The 27,719-nt window shown below is 35.2% G+C and overlaps 1 protein-coding gene across 2 annotated transcripts in view; it reads left to right on the forward strand.

Annotated features, from left to right (window-relative positions):
* The window catches only part of Ppp4r3cl2 (protein phosphatase 4 regulatory subunit 3C like 2), a 107,730-nt gene that overhangs the window by 17,321 nt on the left and 62,690 nt on the right, over nt 1-27,719 (forward strand). Inside the window, 1 exon segment of one of the 2 annotated variants that reach the window (NM_001446985.1) lies at nt 13,257-13,313. The exons of the other annotated variant lie outside the window; for it this stretch is intronic. The gene's annotated coding sequence lies outside the window, so the exon portion shown is untranslated. 2 annotated transcript variants of the gene reach the window in all.

A 27,719-nucleotide genomic window follows, 5' to 3' on the forward strand; every position in this document is an offset into this window, starting at 1 on the left:
AATCAGATCCATCTGTTACCATCTGCACAAAATACAATGCAAAATAGAATGAGGATATGGTCCCTAAAACAATTAACAAAAGCAAAACTGCCAAGTGAGATACTACCAAACTAAAAAGCTTGAGTACAGCAAAGGAATGAGCTGACACTGCAAAAGAACAGTATGTAGGTTTCTTAAATAACTAAACACAGAGACACTGTTTTGAAACAGCAAGTTCAGTTATAGATATTGCTTTCATGATAATAACACTATTATTTTAAAGAAATACTTGTGCCCCATTACTCTCTCACTTTCACTCTGATAAATGCTATGCACTCTGTAAAAACTTCAAGAAGACACCCAGGTTTCCTGATGTTATATATATATATATATATATATATATATATATATATATATATATATATATATATATTCTCTCTCTCTCTCTTGTTTTGTTGCTAAAATTAATTTATTTACCCATTTACTTCAATTCATTCTGCTTCATTTCTTCAGACAATACAGATAATCATTAACATCGATAGTAAAAACACAAGACAGTATAAATTACTTGGTATAAGGAACAGTCATTGGACCCTCTTCAGAAAAATACATACATAAGCTATTAAATACTGACATCACTAAAGTGAATGAAAAGAAATATCTCCTTCTTGTAAAGAAAATCAAATACATATTGTATGAGAGAGTCATTGCATAGTAAACAATATATTAATGTGATAAGTGATTCTTGATATTCACCTCCATATAAATGTATTTGAAAACTACTTTATATTTAATAGAAAATGGGTAGTGTGTATTCTGCTTCATATATGAATTCCAGCATGATTCCCCTTTTATAGTAAATTTCTTTCTCTGTAGCAAAATTGTCTAAATTGATTTTGATTCTCCAAAGTATATATTGTATTACATCTTATTTCAGGTAATTCTATATCAAAGAGAAAATATTCAAGACTAGAAAGGCCAATACATTTGCAACATAAGAATAGATTATTCAGAAGATCACAGACGAAAATATAAAGGTTAAATTTCAGAAATTCCTACAAAAATGTGAGAAGTATGTGTATTCTTTCCCTTCAAAGCCAGTTAACTCTAGGAAAATTTGTTTTATATAAAATTAAATGAATGCCAGGGACAAGTGTTTTGAAATGAAAGAAGATCATTTTAAGCAATATCTAGTTTTACCAAGGTTAAGAATACAAACCAACAGGCCAAATAGATATATAGACTTTTTTTTCCCTTTTTTAAATTCAAGGCTAGGTCAACCTCTCACGTTCTGAGTTGATACGTTTCTTATGAGAAAATATGTTGTGTTGCTATTTCTACAAAATGGTAAATAGACAGAAAAATATAATTATGTAGATAAAAGAAAATAGTTGAAGAGAAAATAACTACATATGTTATCTGTCAACACTTTATAAATATTGTTAATTTATTGTTTTTAATTGATGAATATTTTGAGGTTACTTAAAAGGATCATAAACTATGTAATAAATTTGAACTATTGGAAAGACCTCTACATTTTACTGAAGTATATAGCATATGTTTAAAATAGAGTGGTGTAGCACTCTACTTGCCTATAAGTAAAGTTCAGTGTCTTACTTTGGGATGTTAAGTACATAGAATATACCTGTTTAGCTGTCTCTAGTTTTATCTCAACTGAACAGTGTAGCTTTAAATTAACATCACTCACTTTCTTAGACCCACACAACTCTCATGTCTGCTCTCTGGAAAGGCATAGGTACCTGACAGTTTTAACCTAAATCCAGACACAATGATGAGCAGTTCCTCTAGAATTACCGCATGGATTTAGACAAGATTTTCGGGTCTGCTTTTCAGTCTGATGTCTCCTTTTGTTTCTGTTAAAATATGCTAATACTCATAAATTTCTTAAAAACAAAATATGTCTCAAACCTATGTCTGAAAATGTTGACCAGGAACATTTAGTACCTGGAGTGATCTAAGAAAGCAAGCAATTTGCTTTACAGCAGTCATGTATGAAAGAGGAGTTGGGGACAAGGTGACTGCTACATTGTTTAAAATTCCACTAATAGTGATTAATACCTTGTACTAGAAGAATATCTTACCATATACACTGACTGGATTTGTAATACTCACCAAGAAAATATCAGATGAAAGGATACTTAGTTGCAAGAAAGTATAACATCTTAAATCATCAAGTAACGCAAATATAAATGACAAGAAAATGCCCTTTTTAAGCCCCTAGCACAGGTATAATAAAAAGAGAGACAGTAGCGAATGCTGTAATTATCCTACTCTGTTAAGAAAGCTGCAAAGTGGTATATTCATGGGAGAAAACAACTCCTTACATTTCTACCATGGTGCTACTATGCATCAGTTAATGGATTAAAGATAACCTCAGAGAGCACATATTCACACGGCTATTGCATTAAGGAATAAAATAAAGGAACTTCCTCTTAGGTTAGTTCAACCAAAATCAAGTCCAAGTCTGAATTCTCCACTTCTTTGCTGGTGTCTGCCTTCTGCTTATAGTTTGTGGTTAATAATCTGTCTATAATATATCTGCTGCTGTGACTCATGTCTCTCTCTCTCTCTCTCTCTCTCTCTCTCTCTCTCTCTCTCTCTCTCTCTCTCTCTCTCTCTCTCTCTCTCTCCTCCCTCGCACATATCTGTGTGTTTGTGTCTGCCTTTAATGACAAAGGACTTTCTTCTATGTATACTGAACAGCACAGAAAAAATAGTGTGTCTTAGGGTTTCTCTGGCTGGGATAAAGCACCATGACTAATAACAACTTGAAAAAGAAAGGTTTTATTTTATCTTATGCTTCCCAACTGTCTACCATTCATTGAAATCAGGTCAGGAGCTTAAGACAGGAGAAAAGAACTGATGCAGAGGTCATGGGGGAGTGCTGCTTAAATGCTTCTCAAGATCAGTCAGTCTGCTTTCTTACAGTACATAGAACCTGCTTTCTTACAGTACGTAGAACCATGAGCCCAGGGACGGCCCGTCCGCATGCACTACTAATTAAGAAAATACCCATGAGTATTTTGTTCACTCACAGGAGGAAATACAGTGACAAAGAGTGGAGCAGAGACTTAAGGTAAGGCCATCCAGAGATTGCCCCACATATGGATCCATATTAAGCCACAAAACCCAGAAACTATTGCTGATTCCAAGAAGCACTTGCTGACAAGAGCCTGGTGTAGTTGTAACCTGAGAGGCGCTGCCAGAGCATGACCAACACAGATGTGGATGCTCGCAGCCAACCATGATACTGAGCACAGTGACCCCAATGGAGGAGTTAGGGGAACTACTGAAGGAGCTGAAGGGGTTTGCAATCTCACAGGAAGAACAACAATATCAACAAGCCAACTCCCCGTCCAGAGCTCTCAGGGACTATACCACCAACCAAAGGGTACACATGGAGGGACCTATGGCTCCAGTAGCATATATAGCAGAGGAAAGCATTGTCAGGCATCAAAAGGAGGAGAGTCCTTGTTCCTGTGAAGGCTCATTTTTCCAGTGTAGGGGAATGCTCAAATTATGATGTGCAAATGGGTGGATGGGAAGGAAATCATCCTTACAGAAGCATGGCCGAGGAGAACCTGGAAAAGGGATAATGTTTGAAATGTAAGTACATAAAATATCCCCTCAAAATAAAAAAAACTACATCTTATTATTTTATTTTATAGATTTCTTGAAATAGCATGTTTTTTACAATCTGTTTCATAAAATTAAATGGATATAAATATTTTAGAAGCAAAAAAGAAAGAAAAAATGCCCTACAGTCTGACCATTTGGAAACATTTTCTCAGTTTAAGTCCCCCTCTTCTCAAATGACTCTAACTTGTGTCATGTAGACATGAAATTAGTCAGGGAAAGGAATGAAGGTTTCTTTATAGAAATATAATTTCACAAGGGAAGAAATTACTTTACTGGTCTTTATAAATAGGAAACATCACTGCAAATAGTTGTGATCAAGCTATATCAAATATTTGCAACACTTTGGTGGCTATTACATAAGGTTGTTTTCCATCTGCTGGCTCTTCTTAGCAAATGATTACCACTACATACAAATATATTATTGTGGTTAGTGACATTAAGAACTATGTAAATTAAGATTAAATCAATGTATTTAGCTTATTTTGTAAAAGAAAATTTCAGCAGAAACCCAAGGAATAGTACAAATGATTACTTTGTTCTCTTAATGAGTTAAACTAAAGAGGCTATCCTACTCAACTTGTTGGCTGTGTGTTTGCATGTTACGTTGAGCTTGGGAAGTAAAGCATACAAACAGGATGCTTGGTAGATTGTTCAGACTGTGCAAACTATCACTGTTCTACAGATTTCATTCCCTAGTCTCACTCTTGTGGATATATGGTAGAATTCTTTAAGAAAGAGAACGTGAACCAAGATTCATTTCTTAAGTATGTGAATACAAGTACAAGGGGATGATAGATGAAAGATAATCCTATAAATTTTGACAGATAATTTTAAGGAGATTACTCCTATATGTGTAGGGCTTAAGAAAGTTCACGTGTAATTCTTACATAGGAAACAAAAAGCATCTAGTGTGTAAATGATAGGTAATAGAGAGTGGCAATCTTCTTACTAGATCAGAGTTTATTTCTTCTATAAAGTGATATTTTCTTGTGCAACACTCTAGTTTATATTTCTTTTTAAAATTATTTATTGGATATTTCATTTATTCACATTTCAAATGTTATCAGCTTTCCTGGTTTTTCCCTCCACAAATCCCCTATCTCATCCCACTCACTGGGCTTCTATGAGGGTGCTCCCCAACCAACCCACACACTCTAGCTTCACCACCTGAGCATTCCCCTACACTGGAGCATCAAGTCTTCACAGGACCAAGGGTCTCCCCTCCCATTGATGTTAGATAAGGCCATCCTCTGCTACATATGTGACTGGAGCCATGGGTCCCTCTATGTGTACCCTTTGATTGGTGGTTTAGTCCCTGGGAGCTCAGGTGTGGGGGTCTGTTTGGTTGATATTGTTGGTCTTTCTATGGGGTTGCAAACCCCTTCAGCTCCTTCAGTAGTTCCCCTAACTCCTCCATTGGGGTCACTGTGCTGAGTATCATGGTTGCCTGCGAGCATCCACACCTGTGTTGGTCATGCTCTGGCAGAGCCTCTCAGGGGACAACTATAGCAGGCTCCTGTCAGCAAGTGTTTCTTGGAATTAACAATAGTTTCTTTGTTTGGTGGCTGAATATGGAATGGATCCATATGTAGCACAGTCTCTGGATGACCTTTCTTTCAGTCTCTGCTCTACTTTCTGTCCCTCTATTTCCTTCAGACTGTGGTAATTCTGGGTTAATATTTTTGAGATGGGTGGGTGGCCAAGAGCTACGCCTAACCTCTGGATATAGTCTTTACATGTTCTCTCTCCCCTTTGTTTGGTATTTCAGCTAATCTCATCCCTGTTGAGTCTTGAGAGTCACTTGCTTTCCGGCCATATGGAACTTTCTGGTGGCTACCCCCAGTTCCCTATTCCCCATTGCTATACACTTCTGTTCAATATTGTGTATAGCTTCCCGATTTCCTCCCATACTTGGTCCTATCTCCCCCTTTTCCCTCTCCCTCCCTTCTTCCTCCCAAGTCCCTCCTACTCTCTACCTCCTGTGATCATTTTGTTCCCCCTTCTAAGTAGTACTGAGGTATCCACTCCTTGGCCTTTGTTCTTCTTGAGCTTCATATGTTCTGTGAACTGTATCATGCATATTACATGATTTTTGTCTATTATCCACTTATCAATGAGTATATACCATATGTGTTCTGGCTTACCTTTTTGACTGGGTTACCTCTCGCAGGACGATATTTTCTAGTTCGATCCATCTGCCTATAAATTTCATGAATTCATTGTTTTTAATAGCTGAGTAGTACTCCATTGTGTAGATGTACCACATTTTCTGTATCCATTCCTCTGTTGAAGGGCATCTGGGCTCTTTCCAGCTTCTGGCTATTATAATTAAGTCTGCTATGAACATAGTGGAGCATGTGTCTTTGTTATATGTTGGGGCATCTTTTGGGTATATGCCCAAGAGAGGTATAGCTGAGTCCTCAGTCCTATGTCCAATTTTCTGAGGAACCTCTAGACTGATTTCTAGAGTGGTTGTAACAGTTTGCAATCCCACCAACAATGAAGGAATGTTCATCTTTCTCCTTTACCAGTATCTGATGTCACTTGAGTTTTTGATCGTAGCCACTTGACTGGTGTTAGGGGGATTGTCAGGGTGCTTTTGATTTGCATTTCCCTGATGACTAAGGTTGTTGAACATTTCTTTAGGTGCTTCTTGGACATTTGAGATTCCTCAGTTGAGAACTCTTTGTTCAGCTCTGTACCCCATTTATTTAAAAGTTTTATTTATTTATTGTATATAAGTACATTGTAGCTTTCTTCAGACACACCCAAAGAGGGCATCAGATCTTATTATAGATGGTTGTGAGCTACCATGTGGTTGCTGGAAATTGAACTCAGGACCTCTTGAAGAGCAGTCAGTGCCCTTAACCACTGAGCCATCTCTCCAGCACCTCTGTACCCTGTTTTTAATAGGGCTATTTGTTTCTCTGGAATCTAACATCTTGATATATATATATATTTGATATTAGCCATATATCAGATGTAGGATTGGTTAAAAAAAAATCCCAATCACTTGTTTTCTGTTTTGCCTATTGACATGGTCCTTTGAGAATCTTGTATTTATGGGTGAAACTATGCAGTATACTGAGAAAAATGTTATATAGAGTTATAGTCTAGTGAGTGGTCAGTTGCCTGCAGGGAGAAAGATAAAGGAGCCAAGAAAAAATGAACTGTCACATATAGATATCCAAATGGCATAAAAATGGTATCATGAAGTGTGCCAAGTGTGAATTGTTGAATGATGTATTAACAAATAACAGTTTTCATCCTCCATATACATGAAACTAAGCATAAAATAATCAGTGACTTACTTGGCCATTTTAGGTTAGATAATAAGTCCCTGTTATCAATGACACAATGCTGAAAACTAGCTACATGAAAAATAAAGCCACAATTACAGAAGAAACTACACCACTTTTAGTTACAAATCTGGACTTCATTTGACCAAGATTACTCTTGTTACTAGAGCCAATGATAGTCCAACCAGTCACTAGACTTAATATATTCTTTTCCCTTAAGAAATACAACTTACCACTTGGTTGTTAGTAGATGACACTAGGCTCCTCCTATCTTGGCAAGTAGTTTATTTTCATAACAGATACATAGTCTTGGTATTGATTTGTTTTTCCTGCATTCAAGGCTCCATCCAACACCACTGTTCAAGGGTTTATGCAGAATTGCAAATGGTGATTACAGACAATGTCATTGCGGACATGAAATTGGATTTTTGATCAGAGAATATATCAGTCATACTATATATTTTATAGTCAGGAATTATGTACTGCTATATAGTATTAGGACAATTTGCTGAACATGCTGAGGCATAAGCTCACAAGCTTATGAACTTGCATTTTCTCTAGTTCTGAAATTCTGAACTCTTCCTGGTACCCTTTTGTTAAAAAAGGACAAAAGTTGCCAACTCTGAACTACAATGTTACATAGGGAAAAAAGGTCATTTTGACAAGAGAAGCACTCCCTACTTAAACTACAAGCACTAACAGAAAGTGTGAAATTCAGGTGCTGCACATGAGTGCTTATTTTTATCCCTTTGCCCCAATGTAAAAGGAAAAATTAATGCCCTGTTATGGGAAAGACAGAGTGGACAGACAGTTTATAAGCTAAGAAGTAACTATTCAAGTTTATGTGTTAGCAAATGGTAGTGCTGTTCAAAATGTAACTAGAAAAGAACGTTGGGTATCAACTGTGACTGAGTATTTAAATGAGATAGTGGATCTATGATCCCCTTATTGATCTTCTAAGCTTCTCCAAAGCAAGCGGTAACCATTAGAATTTTCTAGATCTTTCCCCAAATGAATGAAGAAAAGAAATTTCTATGAGGCATAGAATATGATTCTGATAAAGTCTGAAACGTGACATGCAGATCCACTTTCAAGGAAGAACAATTTTCACCTCTGCATTCGGTCTTTGAGCAGCTTCCAACTGCCGGCCTCTGCAGGGTCTCAATAAGTTACAGAAAACTGTTTTATCAGATGTCACATCCTTCTGACAAGAGCCAGTGTGCTTCACTGAGCAAAACAGGGGTAAAAAGAAGAGTCATTATAGCCCTTTCTGAGACACTAGGGAAGCCATTACCACAAAGCTTCCTAAATCACAGTTCAAGTTATCTCTCTGACCTAATAAACACCTGCTTCCTAAACTCTAACAGAAATTGCCCTCAGAGAATCCAACCTGAAACAATAAATTTAATGTATTTTCTCCAATTTAGACATATACTTATAACAGTAATGCTTGCATTATATATTCCTTTCATATAGTTTAATATCCTTCTAGAACATTAAAATGCCATGTTTGGTATAAATCAACATTTGGATAGAATTTTTAATAAGTAAAACATTAGAGAACTAAACATTTCAATTTTCACATTTTATTTTCTTTGATTCTGGGAAGTACTACATTGAAGATTATTTGACCAACCCCTGAAAACAATATAACCTGACAAAAATATCTCATATTTTGGGCATTCAAGCTTACAGATGCCCCGGACTAGAAAGATCAACATTTGAGTTTTTGAATGTTTTTTTTTCTTGTCTTCTACACCTTTCAATTTAATACTTAAAAATGTTTTAAATCACTTGAATAACAGGAACACTTACATATTATTGAAGCTATTTTTATATTTTTCTATATTGCTGATTTGTATACTTGAAAATATTTTATTGCCATTAACCATGAAGGAAAAACAGCATGTTTATATTTAGGTATTATTGAAGTGTAAGTATTTCAGAATTAAGGTGAAGTTAATATGAATGCTAAGGCTCTCCCTAATCTTATCTCATCACTTGTAATACACTTCATTTAAAGGATGCATCTACCAGATTAAAAGCATTGATGACCTATCCTACAGTATGCTCCTAATAGCTGCATCTGGGGATGATCTAATCTTCTTGGTTAAAATACATTCAAATGTGTGATAAATATTAAATACTTGGGAATTTTATGCTTTGTAAATTTACTTGTGTCATTCTGTACTTCCAGTCTTCTGCTATTTATCATGTCCCTCCTGCACTTCCATCAGAATTCCTCCTCTAAGTAAAATTTTAGGACAAGAAAGAGTAAGTTTCATCACATCACAGCCTGGCATTTTTAGCTTTTCTGCATGAATGACAATGAAAATTTTGAAATAATCTATAAGAAATATATCATTTTTGAATCCAGATAATAATGAGATGTTAGCATTACCCATCTATCATTTGATATTACTAATATAAAGCTAAAAGAGCTTGATTTTTTTAAATGTTGTACCTTCCAAAGTGTCTATATATATTTACTATCAGCTGGTCCACAAAAAAACAACATATGTGCAAACTGCAGAGGTTTATTTATTTCAATTTTGTAGGAAGTACTGGGACCAAGAGGAAAAAAGGAATTAAAAAATTAGAAATGGTTGTTAATAACTGAGTTAACAACATTAATTTATGATGCTGTGATAAAACACTGTGACCAAAATCAACTTAGGGAAGGATAGAATTTGTTTCAGAATTTTGGTTACAGGGAAGTCATTCAAGGAAATCAAGGCAGGAGTACAAGCAGAATCTTGAAGCAGAAACCATGTAAAAATGCTGATCGCTGGCTTTCTTGCAAGTTCATTCTTAACTAGATGTCATACACCATGTAAGACAACCTGTCCAGGGGATGATGCCACCCATAGTGGACTATCCTACAGTCCAGTATTATCTGGAAAATTCCTCATTTGAGAGCTTCTCTTAACAGGTGACTCTAGGCTTTGTAAGGTTGACAATTAAAGCTTGTCTGTGGACAAGTCTGTGAAAAGAAATTGAAAACTTTGTATGGTACCTAAGGCTAGGGACAATCTTGGCAGAGAATCTCTCTTTGATGGCTACTAAGAAGTCACTAGCCTTCCAGCTCACCAGGAAAAGAAAAAAAATATGCTTGTTGTCTTGGATAGAGATGGTGGGCCCTGGTTATGAAAGCTATCATCTGGGGGTCAGTCTAGCCACATCAGATAAAATGTGTAAATAGAAGGATGTGTCAGGAGTATGGATCTGAAATATGATCCTGGTGTTACCAGGGACTACCTGAAAGTGGTTATTGTACAAGACCATGTCTGTGAAAGATTTCCACTACATGTTCTTAAACTCTTATTTCTCACCAAAGATACAATACCTAGTATGAAAAAATAAAAAAAATAAAATCTCTGCAATGAGATTACAACAACTTCTATCAAAAAACAATAGCACAGGGTTCCCTTATTTTTTATTTTGTTTAAAAGAAATGAAATAGATATTTTCACCAAAGCAGATAATTACTGAAGGATGGACATGGGACTGAGAAAAGCAAGTCAACAGTTTTCATAATACTTTACTTAGAAAAAGATCCATGTTAATCTCTTAAACTGTCACTTTTGATGTTTGGCAGCAAAAATATTTAGTTGAGCTTTATTAAATGAACCCCTGTGCCACCTTAGTTTAAGCCAACATATCTGCTTATTTCTCAGACATATTATGCCAATGTCTGAAATGGCCAGTGTCAGAATCTTGCTGTCATGTTCTGATTTTGTAACCCAGTATACATGTGAACATCTGAGTATAGTTTTATGGTATGTGCTCTTCCTTACACATTCAAAACAAATTTATCATTTTCTGTTCATTCTCATGCCAATCTATACTTTCCACATCCAACTTCTCTGTTCCTGTATACCAATAGTCTTTCTGTTTTGGGACATTGTACAATATACCAAGTCATTCAAAGCTTCTATCACTCCACCCGCTTATCTCAAATACATCTATGATTCTTCAATTAAGTTGATAATGTAAAACATCTGAACCATTGCCCATTGGGTGTATGTCATTTACTGTAAATACTCAAGGCTATCCCAGTGTGAAGTTGTTATGGAATCACTGTCCATTTTTACTTTGTTTTTAAAACCAAATTTAGTTACTGGAGAAATGGCTTATGGGTTTACAGCACAATCTGCTCTTTCTCAGTAACAAATTCTCTTCCCAGTTGCTATATCTTATGTCTCACAACCATATCTAACTCCAGTTCCAGGGGATCTGACATTCTTCTTTTAACTGCTTACACATGATATAGATACCTATACTTAAGCATATAAAGTATATAAGAAAGATGTAAGTCTTTAAAACCAAGCTTATCACCATGCATGTTAGGGTATGCCTTTAATCTCAGTACTCTAGGGGCATAGGCAGGTGGATCTCTAAATTCAAAGCCAGCCTGTACTATAGATTGAGTTCCAAGATAGGCAGGGCTACACAGAGAAACATTGTCTGGAAACCGAGAAATAAATAAAGAAAAACAGTTTCAGTATTCAGTTTGAGCTATTTATTTCAATAAATAACTCAAGCTGAGGACTCAGCTTGAGATAACTTTCTATCAGATATTGATAGGAATATTCAGATGACCCCTCAGATTTTTGGTTGCAGACATTTTGGGTGATATTCAATCTTGGACGTCCTTGGTCCTTCCTGTACTACATTTTTCTTATGAGATATTCCTAACAGACCCACCTGAGTTTATGACCTTGGGAGTCTTACATAATCATTTTCACAAGAGGTAAGTCTAATTTCAGTGGAAGCAATTTAAATCAGTTGAAGGAATTACCTCCACATCACAACCCAGAAACATGTTTAAATGATGTGTTATTTCTGTTGATGTTTTGAGTGACTTTGCTCTAAAATCAAAGGGATCTACATTATGACCTTCTAATTTAAGCTTGCTGTAGGATATAATGCATATTATATCATTTTCTAAAATGGATGTTTATTAGGCAATGGGGTTTTCTGACTTGTGTTGCTCAAATGGAATTACTGAGAGCATAATCCACTAAATTTGCTGATCAAATGTTGTCGGACCCAATCCCCACACAAATCTGTCAGTTTTCTCACTAATTAATGAGGCAGAGTAATATTTCAAAGTTGAAAATTTAATATACCCAGACACCAAAGAGCACTATTTCCTCTTTAGTTGTTAAACAAGTACATGCAATAGTTGTCTTTCCCTTTTGGAAGAGATGTCCCAGCATTCCTTAGAACACTGAAACTCTGAAACATTCTATTAATGGACAAGTTTTGTTTGTGTGGTGTATCTGATATTATATACAGCTCATGTATCCTACTAAAGCCTGAATTCTACCTGCAGATTTTGATATCTGTGATTTTCATATCATAGTATCAGGGATATAGTGGCTCAATACAATTTTATGAGTTACCCTTAGACTATATTTTGACTGAATATGGAAATATTAACATAGCTCTGAAACAAAATCTTATCAACGAAGGCCATTTTTGTATAAGGTAAATATGAGTTGATGGTATGTTTCTTTTTCTGTTAGGAATGTAGAAACAATGTATCAGAACAAGAAAAATACATCAAATATTTGAGGAAATGTTAATAAGTTGATATAAAGTATAAGCATTTAATACGACAGTCAGTTTGTATACCATATGATAAGTTCTGAAGTACTTTTAATGTCATAATTTATCACCCATATGTTTTTGAAAGAAATTAAACAGGTACACTATTATATCCTATAAGTATTAAAATGTTGTAGAATGTAGTTTTTCTCTCTACCGACCATTAAATCCCAGAAGTGACCACTCTACCAGCCCCCTCCCGGCTTCCCTTGAATTTGCAGATAAAAGACAAACACAAAGTTCTTCCTTTATAGTTTGCGTTCTCGGCACAATTGCTGGATGCTACTATCTCCAGACTGGAAAAAAATATGTCCTTATCAGTTTCTTATCTCAGTTTCTCCACCTACCCTAAACTTCATTTGCTAAACTCCTTTGACTTCCCTGCCTGTAGGAGCAGCCTGTGTTACCACTCTGCCATGAGATCTCACATGGTTGCTGGTTCTCCACTCTACAACACATGATGAACTCTGTCCTCTTCCCTTGTGTCCCTCTCTCTGACTCCAGGGATCTGGATGTCCTGCCTGTCTCTTCCACTTAACAATTAGCCCATGGCTTTCTTTACTGACAAATCAAGAACCAATTGAGAACATGACCTTAGCATCATAACCACCTTCTACAAAAGGTTACATTAATTTCAAAGAATGTGTAATATTGGCATTCAACATTGCTATGATTCGTGTGAAACTAACATATAAGTTTTTCTAGGTCTCAAGGAATTTTGCTGTTTGACTCCAGTTACTGCTGCAATAATAAGAAGAAAAGGTAAGGGAAGACCCTGGTTATATGAGCTCACTGTAAAATCTGAGGTAATAGTAAAAACAAAACAACGTGCATTATATAAGTTATTGCTCACAGGAAACAAAACAGATGGTGTTCACTGAAAGCATCTCCATAGTGGTGTTTCTTTGTGCCCTTTACTGATCCACAAATAGTGCAGTCTTGTCAGGGAACCCCCGAGTAATGAATGCAAAGGCATGTACTATGTGCATGCCCATGGAAATCATAGAAATTCCTAGGACTGGAAGTACAGAGACAGTTGTGGGCCATCATTTGCATGATAAAGACAAGCCCATTTCCTGTATAAGAGCAACAAGTGCTCTTAACAGATGAGCTACATACCATTTCTTTCAAGTTATCTTTCCTAAAGAAAGTTTCATACACTTGCTGCAATGCTTGCAGCAATTCTCAATCTATGTGTAGCAACCCAGACTTTGGAAGTCACCTATATGATATCTTGAATATTATATTTTGCATTACAATTCATAATAGAAAATCACAGTTATGAAAGAGCAAAAAATATTATGGTTGAGGCTCAGCATAACATGATAAACTCTACTAAAGAGTCACAGCATTAGTAAGGTTATGAACAATTCAAGGTGGTTTTTATATATTATATAATATATTATTAGTACAATAAACAGCATAATATATTAATAGTATGTATTCTATTAATATATTTCATCAGTATATATTGAATTATAATCAACTAAATATAAACTAATCTATTTTATATATTATTTAGGAAGATTTATATAAGCCATTATTTTTGATTGGCATTAATGGCAGTATATATCATGAAAATACTTTCAACACGATGTGATCAACAATAGATTTTTTTCACAAACAGAAAATGTAACCACTTCATATTAGTCATATAGTGGGAATATCTTGCTTAATTAGATTTTCAGACTAAGGTAAATAGTTTTCTTTAATTCAATGAATGATTTACTACAGGATTAAAGGAGGAGAGAATTTAGCTATACACACACACATAGTGGGCATTAATACATATATATGTGTGTGTGTGTGTGTGTGTGTGTGTGTGTGTGTGTGTGAATACAAGACAGAATAGATGAATTTTTATTGCAGTCATGGGGCCTTACATTTTCTTCTGGTCTGACTATCTGTAGCTGTAGATGCTTTTATGCTATGTTTATTTCTGTGTACTATTTGTGTAGTCACTCTTCACTGGATAATATTGGTAGAAACTGTTATACTCCATTCAATAAGGTATTCAGAAATCTGGGCATGATAAAGTCTGACTGCTTAGTAAGAAAAGATTTTCAGTTTTAACTCTTCAAAATATATCTCGGTCTCATTCACCAATAGACTCTATATATTCATTCAGTAATTTTGACGTTTGCATCAGTACTGCTTGTCTTTACAATGATTTTCTGTATGTGAAAAAAATCATACGTTTAGTCTCAAATTAACTTAATTTTTACAGTTTTTATGAAGTGTTGTATCATCTCAGTCATTTCTTAGTTTCCATTCTTTCACTAATGCCTAAAAATCATTTTAAATTTCTCACATATTCTTGTATACAGAACTGCATCTTCCATTGTTTGCTAGTCTCTTTGATGATAAGACCTAATACTTTTGTTGTCCAGATTGCCTGTTTAGGAACATACATATAGCTGCGGTACTGTTGCTATCTTTACTTGAAATTTTTCTTGGTTATGAGAAACATCTACCTAATAGAAGGTTATCGTTCCTTTAAGCAGCTTTAGCAGATGAAATACTGTTTCAGCAATATAATGGCTCATGTGCCACCCACTATGTCTCATTATCTACAGGCATTGACTAGAAATCCTCTGTGTTGCAGTGCGTATTTGATAGGTATTCTAAAATTAAATTGAAGCTAAACATCCTGATATAGTCATGGTTTTGAACTTCATCATCTGAAGTGTCCTTTAGTCGGGTCTAGAGAGATGGCTCAATGTTTAAGAATACTTAACTGTTCTTGCTTGAGGACCTAGGTTTGTTTCTCAGCTAGCATATGGAGGCTCACCAGCATACAATCTGGACTCTGTGATATTCCACACACATGATGTACAGTGTGGAGGCAGGCAAAAAGTTATATGTGTAAAATAAAATTTTGATAAAATTCCACTTTAAAAAACAAGTATCAACAAAGTCTCCTAATTCACAATATGTTGTGATATGGATCTTTGAAAACACTAAACTGTAAAGGCAGAGGATATTTTTAAAAAGTGCTTTCTAGAATGATTTTAGTATATAAATTTAGTACATCACATTCATGCATCATTGCTATATGGTCTGGTTTTCCTCCAACTTGTTTATTACAATCAAGGATGATTCAGTGTGGTCTTGTAAGTATGTAGCTTCAGTTGAAGTTAACTGATAAATTTTTAGCAGATTTGTATTTCATGGGTTTATGAATTCATGATATTTTTCATAGAGCAATCTTTGTTTCTTTTTTGAACCATGTGTTCATCACATGAGAGTCTATACTTAAGAAGAATACTCGAAATGTATATAAGAAATACTCAAGTTAATAAAAAAAGAAGAATATAAAAGTAAAGAAATCATTACATTGGAAAAGACTTACATAAAAAGTAAATATTGGTGGTTTTATTTGATCCATTGTTCGGTTTATTTGGATCACAATACAAAAACAGAACTCTCATTTGAAAGGATGGAAAAGATAGTTTATTCTGAAGTCAATAATGAGTATCCATGGGTTGGGAACACACATTTAGGTTTCCAAAATTTCATGTTCTAATGTGAAAGCAGTTTTATAAAGTAACATAGTAAAGAACAAAATAGTTGCATAATACATAGCATCATAAGTCAAGACATTTTTCAAATACAATGGTGGAAATATTAAGTAGATATATTAAAGTAAAATGGATAGACTGCTACAGACCTCAGACACATAATATGTGATGATATTGTAAGTTTTCTGGTTGGTGGAAAATAGGATTTTAGAAAATTAATACATTTCAAAAGTTTTCTTTCCTATTAGTCTTAGTATCTTAGGTGATACACAGAGGTGAGTAAGGAACAGCTATGTAGGGGGCTAAAGATAAGAACATGTAAATTGTAATTTGACTACTCCTAAAACATTTTACCCTTTCAAAATCATAATCATTGAAGGTCTAATCAGCTAAATAGCCCTGAGGAACATTTTGTGAAAGATGAAGTTTTCCCAGAACTCTCACTAACAATGAAGTGATTTAAAATACAGTTCATTTTTAACACTTCATAATACAAGATGTTATCTTGTGCACAAACTGGGGGATTGCTGTTTATTTACTGTCATACAAAAACATGAATCAGTGTTGCTTTGTTCACTCTAGTCCTAGATAATCTATATTCTCCTTCTCCCTCTCCCTCTCTTCCCCTCCCTCCCCCTGACCTCTTTGCCCAGGAGGAGGAGATTTATAAGCATTTCCCATTGAGTACAATTAGTGTACATGGTATAGTGGTGAATATAGTTGCTTTCAATTCAATACAATTCAGTACTTAAATAATTTACACATAAATCTAAATATTTGCAACAATGAAAAAATGGATTTCTAATAAGATGAGATTTAATAGGGCAAAATTTTTTTATCTGTCAGGCTACTACACCATATTTGGCCACCCAGACCTAATAAGCCAATTCAAGAAACAAGTAAGAGTATAAAGAAAATACATTTATTCAGTGTATTTACATGGGAAGAGAGACAGCTAAGTCCAGTGACCAATATTCGTACTCTGGTTTATCTTTCAGGATCCTGATATGAGGTTTATTTTTATATAAAGAGACATGGATACTCATAATTTAGTAATAACAATCAAGAACTGGTTCATTCCTCCACTGATTGGGCTCGAATCTCTTCTGAAAAGTGGACTGAGACTTCTTAAAGCTGTAAGAATTCTCTATCCGGGTGCAAAGCAATCCTCTGACTGATACCAGGCTTCAGTTATTTCCTTCTGCCTTTATGAGATACCTGGGAGAAATTCCAATTCATTAGGATGCTTTGTTTATATTTTCTGATAATATAAGGAAGGTTCATGAATATTTCTGTAAAATATTTTCATATCTGTCAGGATAGTTACATGGTGGGTGTACATTTTGGAACTGGTACTCCAAAGATATACGAAAAGTATTAGACTGGGACTAAATATATTCTATTTTTAAATTCCCAAAAAGAGAACTGCATGTGATAAAACTGTTTTTCAGCGAATTTTTGTAAACTTGTTAGTATATAAATGATGGAGAACACTTTTTTTTAAAATAATACTAAATGAATTTCAACCCAGGTTAAACGAGGCCTGAAATAGAAATAAAATAGAGTCATCAGGAAAATACAGGCACAACTGAGAATTGTAATAGAGGAGAGGTGTATAGTTAATGTCACTGGCAGTTCCAGTATCACAGAGATGAGTGCAATAGCAATTAGGAAAAGAAGTAGTAACATTGATTGACCTAGTACTACAGTTGATTAATCCTGTACCCAGGAAGAGAGATTTTAAGGAGTGAAATGGAAGCAACTGCAAGCAGAGGGACAGTGATAAATTACCACAATTAACCTTTCTGATAGCCTAAAGCAACTAGCAGAGCATGATAAAATGTAGAACACAGAAGTTACAGCAGGTGAGAGATATAGGCTTCAAGAGAGGATAGAGACTTCAGTCTAGCTAAAGCTTCTCATGTGTCTCCTGAAAATGCAACATCTACATTCTGTTAAGAAGTACAAAAAGCAATTTGTTTAAACTTTCAACTAGCCATTTATTACATTATCTCTGCAGTTTGTTATGCTTGCTTAACTTTGCTATCTGTGTAGGTATGCAAATGCCCTTCCACACAGACAGACACATAGAAAAATATGTATTTTCTGGAGAACATATAATGACACTTACAGGGACATAAAATAGGAGAGAAGGAGCCCTTATTCAGGAATCTGGATGAAGCCTTAAACCGAGATACTAAATTGTACTAAGCTTAGAATTGAAGTAAGAATTATAGTATACTTAACAATGACTTAAGAAAGGAATAAATGTAAAATGATCTGATAATCTTAGAAGAAAAATACATGCACTAGACTCCTTGTACAAATGTCTCATGGTATCAAACTATCATTCTATAATTCTGCTCAGAATATTCTTGAATAGACCTCATCTGTCTATCAAAAGATATGAAAAAGGAAAAATTCGTAGGGACATTATGTTGTTGTGTCTAGGATTTAATTGATTTTATGCATATGGGTTATGCTTACATTTATGTACGTATGTATATCGCATGCATTAAGTACCTGTAGAAGGTAGAAGGAGTCAGAATCTCTAGAACTGGATTTATAGATGTTAATGAGAGACTCTGTGGATGGTGGGAGGTTAACTAAGATTTTCTGCAAGAGCAGGATGTGATCTTAAACTCTGAGCCATCTCTTTAGATTTAAAGATTCATTTCTTTTTATGGTAGGTATATATGTGTACAGATACCTGCCCTGTCTATTCTTGCACCATGCAAAAGCAGGTGTCCATGGAGACCAGACAAAGCTATAAGATTCTTTTGGAACTGAAGTTAGAGACACTTGTGAACTACCCAACACGGGTACTCAGAAATAAACCCAATTCATCTGTAAGAGAAGCAACTACTCTTAACTATTGAACCACCTCTCCAGTACCTTATAATTTGAGATGTAACAAGTACTGCCAAAGTTGTATATACACCTAATGCTAAGACAACTAATTATGACTGTTCCTTCAGAAGCATATATCTCCAGTTGAATAGGTCTTACTTCCTGAAACTCTACCATTCCCAAATTTTATTATGCACTACCTTCTTGATTTCCCATCTTCCTCCCAACCCCAGTGCTTACATTAATCTTAAGTGAAATCTCCTACATCAAACTCAGAAGTTCTGAAATTCTTCTCTCTGTCAAAGTCATGAATCCTGTTTTGCCCAAGTTCCCCAACAGATTAAAAAAAACTTCTCAGGCTGTTGATAAAGAAAATGTGGCGCTGTGTCTCGGTCCTTCACTGCTGACAGGACATATCATGAAAATATATGAGTGTAATGCATGGATAATTCAATATCCAAGTGTTAGATGGTATATTCTATGATGCAGATGCCGGATCGATAAAATGAAGATGCTGGAAAGGACAGCTTTTTGTGAATTTAACTTCAGTTTAATTTCTCTAGTATCTCAAGTTGATAAAGGGCAGCCATAATGGGGCCCTTGTGTTGCAATGGACACCTCTGGGTCTAGCTCTTCCTTATTATTTTTCTTCTACTGGAACTAAATTCCTTTAATTGAATCTTTTTTCATTCAGTCATATTCTCACATATCTCCATCTCACTGGTTAAAATTCTTAGTCAGGCGAAGGTATCTTTCCAGGCATTTGTCAACTTCTGAAGCTCATCTTTCAAATATGTGAAAGACCATCCTCTTCAATATCCACATTCAAAATTCATTTTTGTATCAATTAAATATACTTGTAATTGACATGAAATTTTATTATGAGAAGTGTTAATACAGACAGTGTAGATACCATTAATACATTCTGATATATATATATATATATATATATATATATTCCTATTTTGAATTACATGTTAAGATTATATTTTCGTTACATTGATTAGGTGTAGAAAAACTATGGTCATTTACTTGGCCAAGAAAATATGAAATGTGAATGAAATAAATCTTTTCTCCTTTTAGAGTTTAGAGGTAATAAATGATTTTTTTCTAGTAACCTTTGTTTACAGTGTGCTATAAGAAATCTAGAAGGTAATTTCACTTTTCTTGGTTTCTGAGTGTGAGGATGAGATCTAATTTGCCACATCATAAATCATGAGAAAAAAGCTACTGTAATCTACAGGTGATTAAAATTATTGCTTGGTGTCTCAACATAGGATTTCTTTATGACAGTCCCAGAAAAGTGAAATTTACTCTCATTTTTTCAAATTTAAGTCTGAATACAAATTGGTCAGCCAAGTGACCCACAGGAGTGAATTTCAATCTATACTAGAGTGATACTAAGGAATCCTAAGAATCTCATCAGATATCACCTGAGGCAATTATGAGAGGAGCTGATTCTCTGTAGATATAATCAAACACAGCATCTGCTTCTCAGATTATCTGAGATAATTTGTTTACTAATAGGGTTTCCAACTATTAATGGGTTCGTGCAAGTGAAATGATATTGGGCAAAACATACTTCTGAGAACAATAGATAGCATAAAAGGAAATTGATAATATATTCAGTTTCTCACCAGCCATTAAATATGCATTGCTCATTCAAACCTCAGCATTTTGCATGAGTTGAAATGCATTTTCTCTCTTTGCCTGTCTCTTTGTCACAAATTGCTATGTGCTACTTAACCCACACATAAAACTTAGCCTGTTCTGTTAAGCTACCGCAGATAAATTTGTAGAACATATGCATGTACCAAAACTAACAAATGTCATGCTTTGCAACCCTGCTATTGTGTTATTTTTCTCAGTGTTCTTTTGTATTATCAGTTTTTAAACCTTTCTTAAGATGGATTTTTTTTTTTGCTTTTAGAGATAGCAATCTTGCCATATAGCTCAGAGTAGTATCAAAATTGTGATTCTCCAGACTCAGTGTTTTGAGTGCCAGGAGTAGATTCATGTACTACTAAACCTAATCTACTATATTATTTAAAAATAAAACTTGATTTAGTTTCTAATTTATTTCAATACAATAATTTATATAGAAATGTGTCTGACTTTACAAATTTCAAAAGTGCCGTATTCTGTTACTAAATATTTAGCAAAGATTTCTCCAGACTCTATAAAATTATAGAATATTCTGCAAATTATTTACTGTGATGCTTTTTTAGTTGACTTTCAATGATTTATCTGTATCAACTGTAATTAACAAGAGGAATAAGCAATGTGAAACAATATAACTTAAGTTTTTGATCATTGTGCTTTCAGATCTTGTTCTTTTACTTCCCACTAGAAAGATTCCTGATTCCTTATTCCCTTCTGTTTGGGCTTATTATTCTTACTGTAAATGTGGCTGTGTGTAATGCAACAAATGTTATATTCAATTTCCAGTGTATACCAATTATACAAACTGTTGGTATTCTGTCTAAGCCCCACCCCCACAGCTACCTGGGAACAGCCAGGTATGTTCCACTCCACAGTTGCCTGGCAAAAACCAGCTGTGCCTGACACTATATAAGGGGATGTTTGCACCCTCCTCTCCCTCTTTATTGCTCTTTCTTCTTCACTGCTCTTGTCCCCTTTCCTGTCCCTTCTATCTATCACCCCCTTTCCTCCATGTACCCATGGCCGGCCTTCTTTGTTACTACCTTCTTCCACTCTTCTCTCATTAAATCTTTCTACGTGGAACCGTGTTGGCTTGGTATGCTTTATCCAGGCACAGGCTGAGATTTAAACCCTAATACAAACTACCACATTGTAGTTCATGTACAGAATGCCTCTATCTGCACTTAAAATGATTACATGTGATAGATGGCAATACTTTAAAAGAGAATAAATTTTTGGACTGGGGAGATGGTTATGTGTTTAAAGTACTCACAACACAAAAAAACCAGAATTTTTATACTCCAAACTTATGTAAATAATAGGGGGGCATGGTGACTTACTTGTCTATAAACCAGCCCCATAAGGCGAAACTAAAAATCTCTGTAGCTAGCTGGCTACAGAGACTAGATATGTCAGGGGTTTCTGTGTTTCTTTCACAGAACTTAATGCTATCTAAAAGATAAAGGAATAAGCTCCAAAGTTTGACCAAATTGGGATAGTGAAGGACTGAAGAAAGACAGACATACAGACAAACACAAACTGGGATCATGTGAGATAGACTCTTGGATAGAAAAATATAGGACCCAAAATGTCAGTGTTAATTATATATAACTGTACAGAGAGGTTTGGTTATTGCATGTGGTTGAATCTAGAAGGTGGGATTATTAAATATAGATAAACAGGACTATTATGTATAACAAAACAAGGAGGTTGGTTTACCTAATCTGGGTAAGAATAGTATTTGTAAGTCAGCAGTCTTCAGGCAGTAAACACTCAGTGAAGAAAGCTACTGTGTCCATTTTCTGCACACCCTGTTAACATTCACAGTGGGTCCCTATGTAGGCTTTACCATCCCTCTGAGCCTCAAGAATGCTTGCCACTACCCTGGGGATGAAGCATTGGTCTTTGACATGATAATGCCTAAACAATACACATACACTTAGGACTTTACTCATTCCTACAGTGGAAGTGGGATCATGGAAAATTATAGACATGAATCTTAGGCCTATACACACAAATGCATATGAACATGCACATCCATGCACAAGATAATAAATGGACAAACACACATACCACACATTATCCAAACACATGAAAAGAAAAAATAGAAAGATAAAACCAACAAAACTGACTTATTTTGGGAAGTATAGTGGTTTGGATGAAAATATGCTCCAAAAACTCAAGTATTTGATCACTTGGTGCTCAGTTGGTACTGCAGTTTAGGTAAGTGAAGAGGGAGTCATCTTTGCTGGAAGAAATACATTATTATGGGTAGAATTAGAAATTTTATAGACCCCCTCTATGTCCAGGTCTCTCTATGCTCTCTGTGTGTCTCTGTCTCTTTGTCTCTGGCTTTTTCTCTGTCTCTATGTCCCCGTCTTTCCATGTTTATGATTGAGAACATGATCTGTCACCTGACTGTTCTTGCCATTGTGTCTGTTATTTGCTATCATGCCTTCCATCCATGATGGTATCTTATGCCTCTGTAAGTATAAAACAAAATGAACTCTTTCTTCCAAAAGTCACTTTTGGCCCTGGTATTTTGTCACAATTGAACAGTAACTATGATAGAAATAGTACAGCAAATAACAGTAATTTAATATCCATTTTTAAACAAAGTCAAAAACAGGCTTTACATTTCCAAGTACTTACATAGAAAAGAAAACATGAGGAATACTCCAAGATTTTTCCCCCAAAATCATAAGAAAATAATGATAAATATATATGCATATGTATATGTATATGAGTGTGTGTATGTGTATGTATGTGTATATATAAATATATGGGTGATTTCAACAGTACGTATTATTTAAAATCTGTAATATCCAGAAACAAGCTCTAAGACTAAACTACCAACTAACAAGTATACTTGGAGGGATCCATGGCTCCAGACACATATGTATCAGAGGATGGCTTTGTCAGACATCAATGAGAGGAGAGGCCCTTAGTCCTGGGAAGACTGATGCCTCAGTGTAGGAGAATGTCAGAGCAGGGAGGCAAGAGTGTTTGGGTTGGTGGGGGAGCACCCTCATAGAAGCACGGATAGGGCTGATGCAATAGGGGGTTTCCAGAAGGGAAACCAAGAAAGGACAGAACATTTGAAATGATAATAAAAAAAAATCCAATTAAAAAATAGGACATGTTCAAATCAGAATTTCTCTGTGTATTAGCATATATATTGGTGTGTGAGCACACACAGAAGCATATACTACAAACTGAGATCAAGATATGCACATTTATACTGAGTTATTCTTCTGACCCAGAATTTTTTTTGAAGTCCCAAAACTTAAATTTTAAATACAATGACAATGATGGTGGTTTGAAAAGGTAATTTCTTATGATTGAGCAAATTGGACTTATCATTTGCTCATTAAAAATAGTATAAATAGGGTGACTAAGTTTCATATTCACTACTACAGTCTTGATGCTGACTATAAGAAAAGGAAATGACTGCTGAGAGAACATATGTCAGTTTGACTAAATGCTAGAGATACTGAGATAGTTTCAGGCTGGAGAGATGGCTCAGTGGTTAAGAGCACTGACTGCTCTTCCAGAGGTCCTTAGTTCAATTCTCAGCAAACACCTGGTGGCTCACAACCATTTGTAATGGGATCTGATGCCCTCTTCTGGTGTGTCTGAAGACAGCGACAGTGTAGTCACATATATACATAAATAATTTAAAAAATAAGAAAAGAAAGTAAAGATAGACCCAATACAGAATACGTTAGAATCTGCGTGGGATGCTGCAGTATATTAGATTGGTAGCTAAATAATAAATAAATGTAGGTACTCAGTAGCAGCAACTGGTTTTCCAAAAAATATAATAGTTATGTTTTTGAATGAATATAGTATAAGATACCAATGTGAGATTAAAATAGGGACCTTCACTAAGAACTCAGTTAAAAGGTTGAAGAAAGATTTCCTTGAAATATAAATTTAAATTTAGGACTTCTGAATTTATATGATAGTAATATAGCCAACAAACTAGAAAGATGGTATTTATTAGGTAAGAAACATATAGACCAAAGAGACCTGCTACATGAGAAGAAAACATTTTCTCCAGAATCACCTGCATACACCATGTCTCACAATTCAGTACTAGTACTATAAAATTCACATAATGGGATATTTTAAGAGATTAATTTTGACCAATATTAAATACAAAAGAATAACCAGAAAAAAATAAGGATTGAATTTTCAGAAGCTGGATTTTTTTATGTCATTATCTGGAATATATATATATATATATGTATATATATATATATATATATTAAATATTTGATGAAAGAATGTAACTTATGGTAGCCATCAGAATGTTCCAGTTGCCAGGAAAGTGAGAGGATCCCAGGACCCAACAGAGATGAAATTAGCTGAAATACCGAACAGAGCGTTAGGAGATCCTGTAGAGACCATATCCAGAGATTAGGCAAGGCCCCCTGTTAAAAAATGGGGCCACACACTCATCTCCAAAATTTTAACCCAGGATTGCTCCTGTTTAAATGAACTACAGAGACAAAGTATGAAGAAGAGGCAGAAGGAAAGGTCATCCAGAGACTGCCCCTCCTAGGCATCCTGCCCATATACAGACACCATACCTAGACACTATTGCAGATGCCAAGAAGTCCATGCTGGCAGGAGCCTGATATATCATCTCCTGAGAGACTTGGCCAGAGAATGACAAATACAGATGCGGATGCTTGCAGCCAACTATTTGGAATGAGCACAGGGACACTAATGGAGAAGCTAGGAGAAGAACTGAAGGAGTTGAAGGGGTTTGAAACCCCATAGTAAGAACAACAATATCAACCAGCCAGAACCCCCAGAGTTCTCAGGAACTAATCCACTAACCAAAGAGAGTACACTTGTAGTGGCTCACGGCTCCAGCTGAATATGAAGCAGAAGATGGTATTGTCTGGCCTCAATAGGAGGAGAAACCCTTAGTCCTGGGAAGGCTCCATTCGCCAGTGTAAGGGAATGCCAGGGCAGGGAGGTGGGAGCTGGTGGGTGGGAGGGGGAATATCCACATAGAATCAGGGGGAAGGGATAGTAGAGGGGGGAACTGGGAAAGAGGATAACAGTTGAAATGCAAATACATAAAATATCCAATAAAAAAAGAAAGAGAAAGAAGCAATTCATGATTATGATTACAATGAGTATATATATATATATATATATATATATATATATATGTGTGTGTGTGTGTGTGTGTGTGTGTGTGTGTGTGTGTGTGTGCGTGCATGTGTGTGTATCTCCAATCTGGAATAACTAATATGAAAGAGTATTTTACATTTTATTTTGAGAATATTGAGATGTTTTTAAAAGTAAAATTTGTTTTATAGACTGTTATTCAATTGATTTTCTCAATAGGATGTTTGTACAAATCATGTGATATATACTTCATGCAGTAATGAGAAAATTCACATTTACATTTTGGAGATTTGTTTTTGCTTGATTTTGATTTTCTTCTTTAACAAGACAGTGTGGATCCCAGGCATGCCTGGAAATTGTTCTGTAGGAGCTGTCTTTAGACTCCTGCCTCTCCTGTCTCTATTTTGTAAATGCTGGTATTATAGGCATGCTTATTAACCATGTTTGGCTGAGAGTTTACTTAGTAAAGGTGATATTGCTGGGAATTTTACTATAAGGTAGATTTTTTAAATTAGTGAATAATTTAAAGACTGTGTAACTATTTTTTTCTCATCAAGGTTTCAACCACGGATTTTAACAGTCACTGATAAGTTTTGACTAAAATAACTTTTGCTATTGGGTTTTTAGAGAGCAATAGAGCACTTCTCAAGTCTTGGTGAGCTTAATTCAGTGATTTCTTTTTTTTTTTTTTTCAGAGCTGGGGACCAAACCCAGGGCCTTGTGCTTGCTAGGCAAGCGCTCTACCACTGAGCTAAATCCCCAACCCCTTAATTCAGTGATTTAAACTGCCTGATAATCAATAATCATCAAAGCCACCCAGAACCAATATTTTACAAGTTCTTTGTCTCTACCAAAATAACAAAAAGAAAGCGAGGACAAGGAGTGGGTGAGCATAAGTAATTTACTAAGGAAAAACGACAAGTTACTGGGAAAGTAGAAGGAAAAGAACACTGTTGTATTGCCTTATTTATTAGCTTGTTAGAAGATTTATGCCAATAGTTGGAGGGACACTGAGATAGTATTTACTAGGTCATCAGAGGCAGATTTAGCTAATAAGTGACCTATATATTTTTATCCCGACCAAAATAATAATGATCATGGTTTCTCATGTAATCAGAGGATCTGTCACTTGTCATTGTCACTTAAAATTCTCTCTTACCCAACTAATTTTACTTAGTTTGTAGGCTATTTATTGAGTTGCTGTCTTGCTGTCTTCATTGTTTAAAGATAAATTTTTATTTTAGTTTGCATGGGCATGTCTCGGTGTGGGTATGTGAATATGAATATTGTGTGTGCACAGTCCAGGAAAACACATCATGCATTCCTAGAACTGGAGCTATAGGCAGTTATGTGCTCCCTAAAGTGAGTGCTGTGAAATGCAGTTGCTCTAGAAGTGTATAAAGTGCTCTTAACTGCTAAGACACTTCTTTATCCATGATAAGGTCTTTTTCTACTTGCAACTTATGGCCTGCCATATTCTTGTCCTTGTTTACTGCAGGGAGCCAGCTTCTATCTCACTACAATGGCTTCCAAATAGTGACACTATTCTTCCATTATATTCTTTATTTACAAAAGCACATTTTATATTTTAATTTATATATTTATTCAATTAAAAGTTCATGGATGTATATTCTCTTCTAAAAATATAATTTGTTGTTTCAATATTTACTTTGATTCTTGAAATATCCAGTATTTGGCTGCGGTAAGCCACTTAAGATTGATTTCTTTACCCCTTTGAGATATTCCTAGAAGCTCTACAATCCATCCTTTACTCTGTGTCACCCTGACAATATTGCAACTATATCATGGCTTTTTTATTCCTGTACAACAAACAGACATTCATCTAAACATTTCTTATTCCTTTCAGTAAAGTGTTAAAAGTTAAGAATCATTATATGACTTAAAGTCTGTGATCAATAGTGGGAAATATTTGTGTCTTGACATGGTGTTCATTACACACACACACACACACACCACATGACTATAC

This window comes from Rattus norvegicus, chromosome X (genome assembly GCF_021556685.1).
Source record: "Rattus norvegicus strain SHRSP/BbbUtx chromosome X, alternate assembly SHRSP_T2T, whole genome shotgun sequence".
Classification (NCBI taxonomy): domain Eukaryota; kingdom Metazoa; phylum Chordata; class Mammalia; order Rodentia; family Muridae; genus Rattus; species Rattus norvegicus.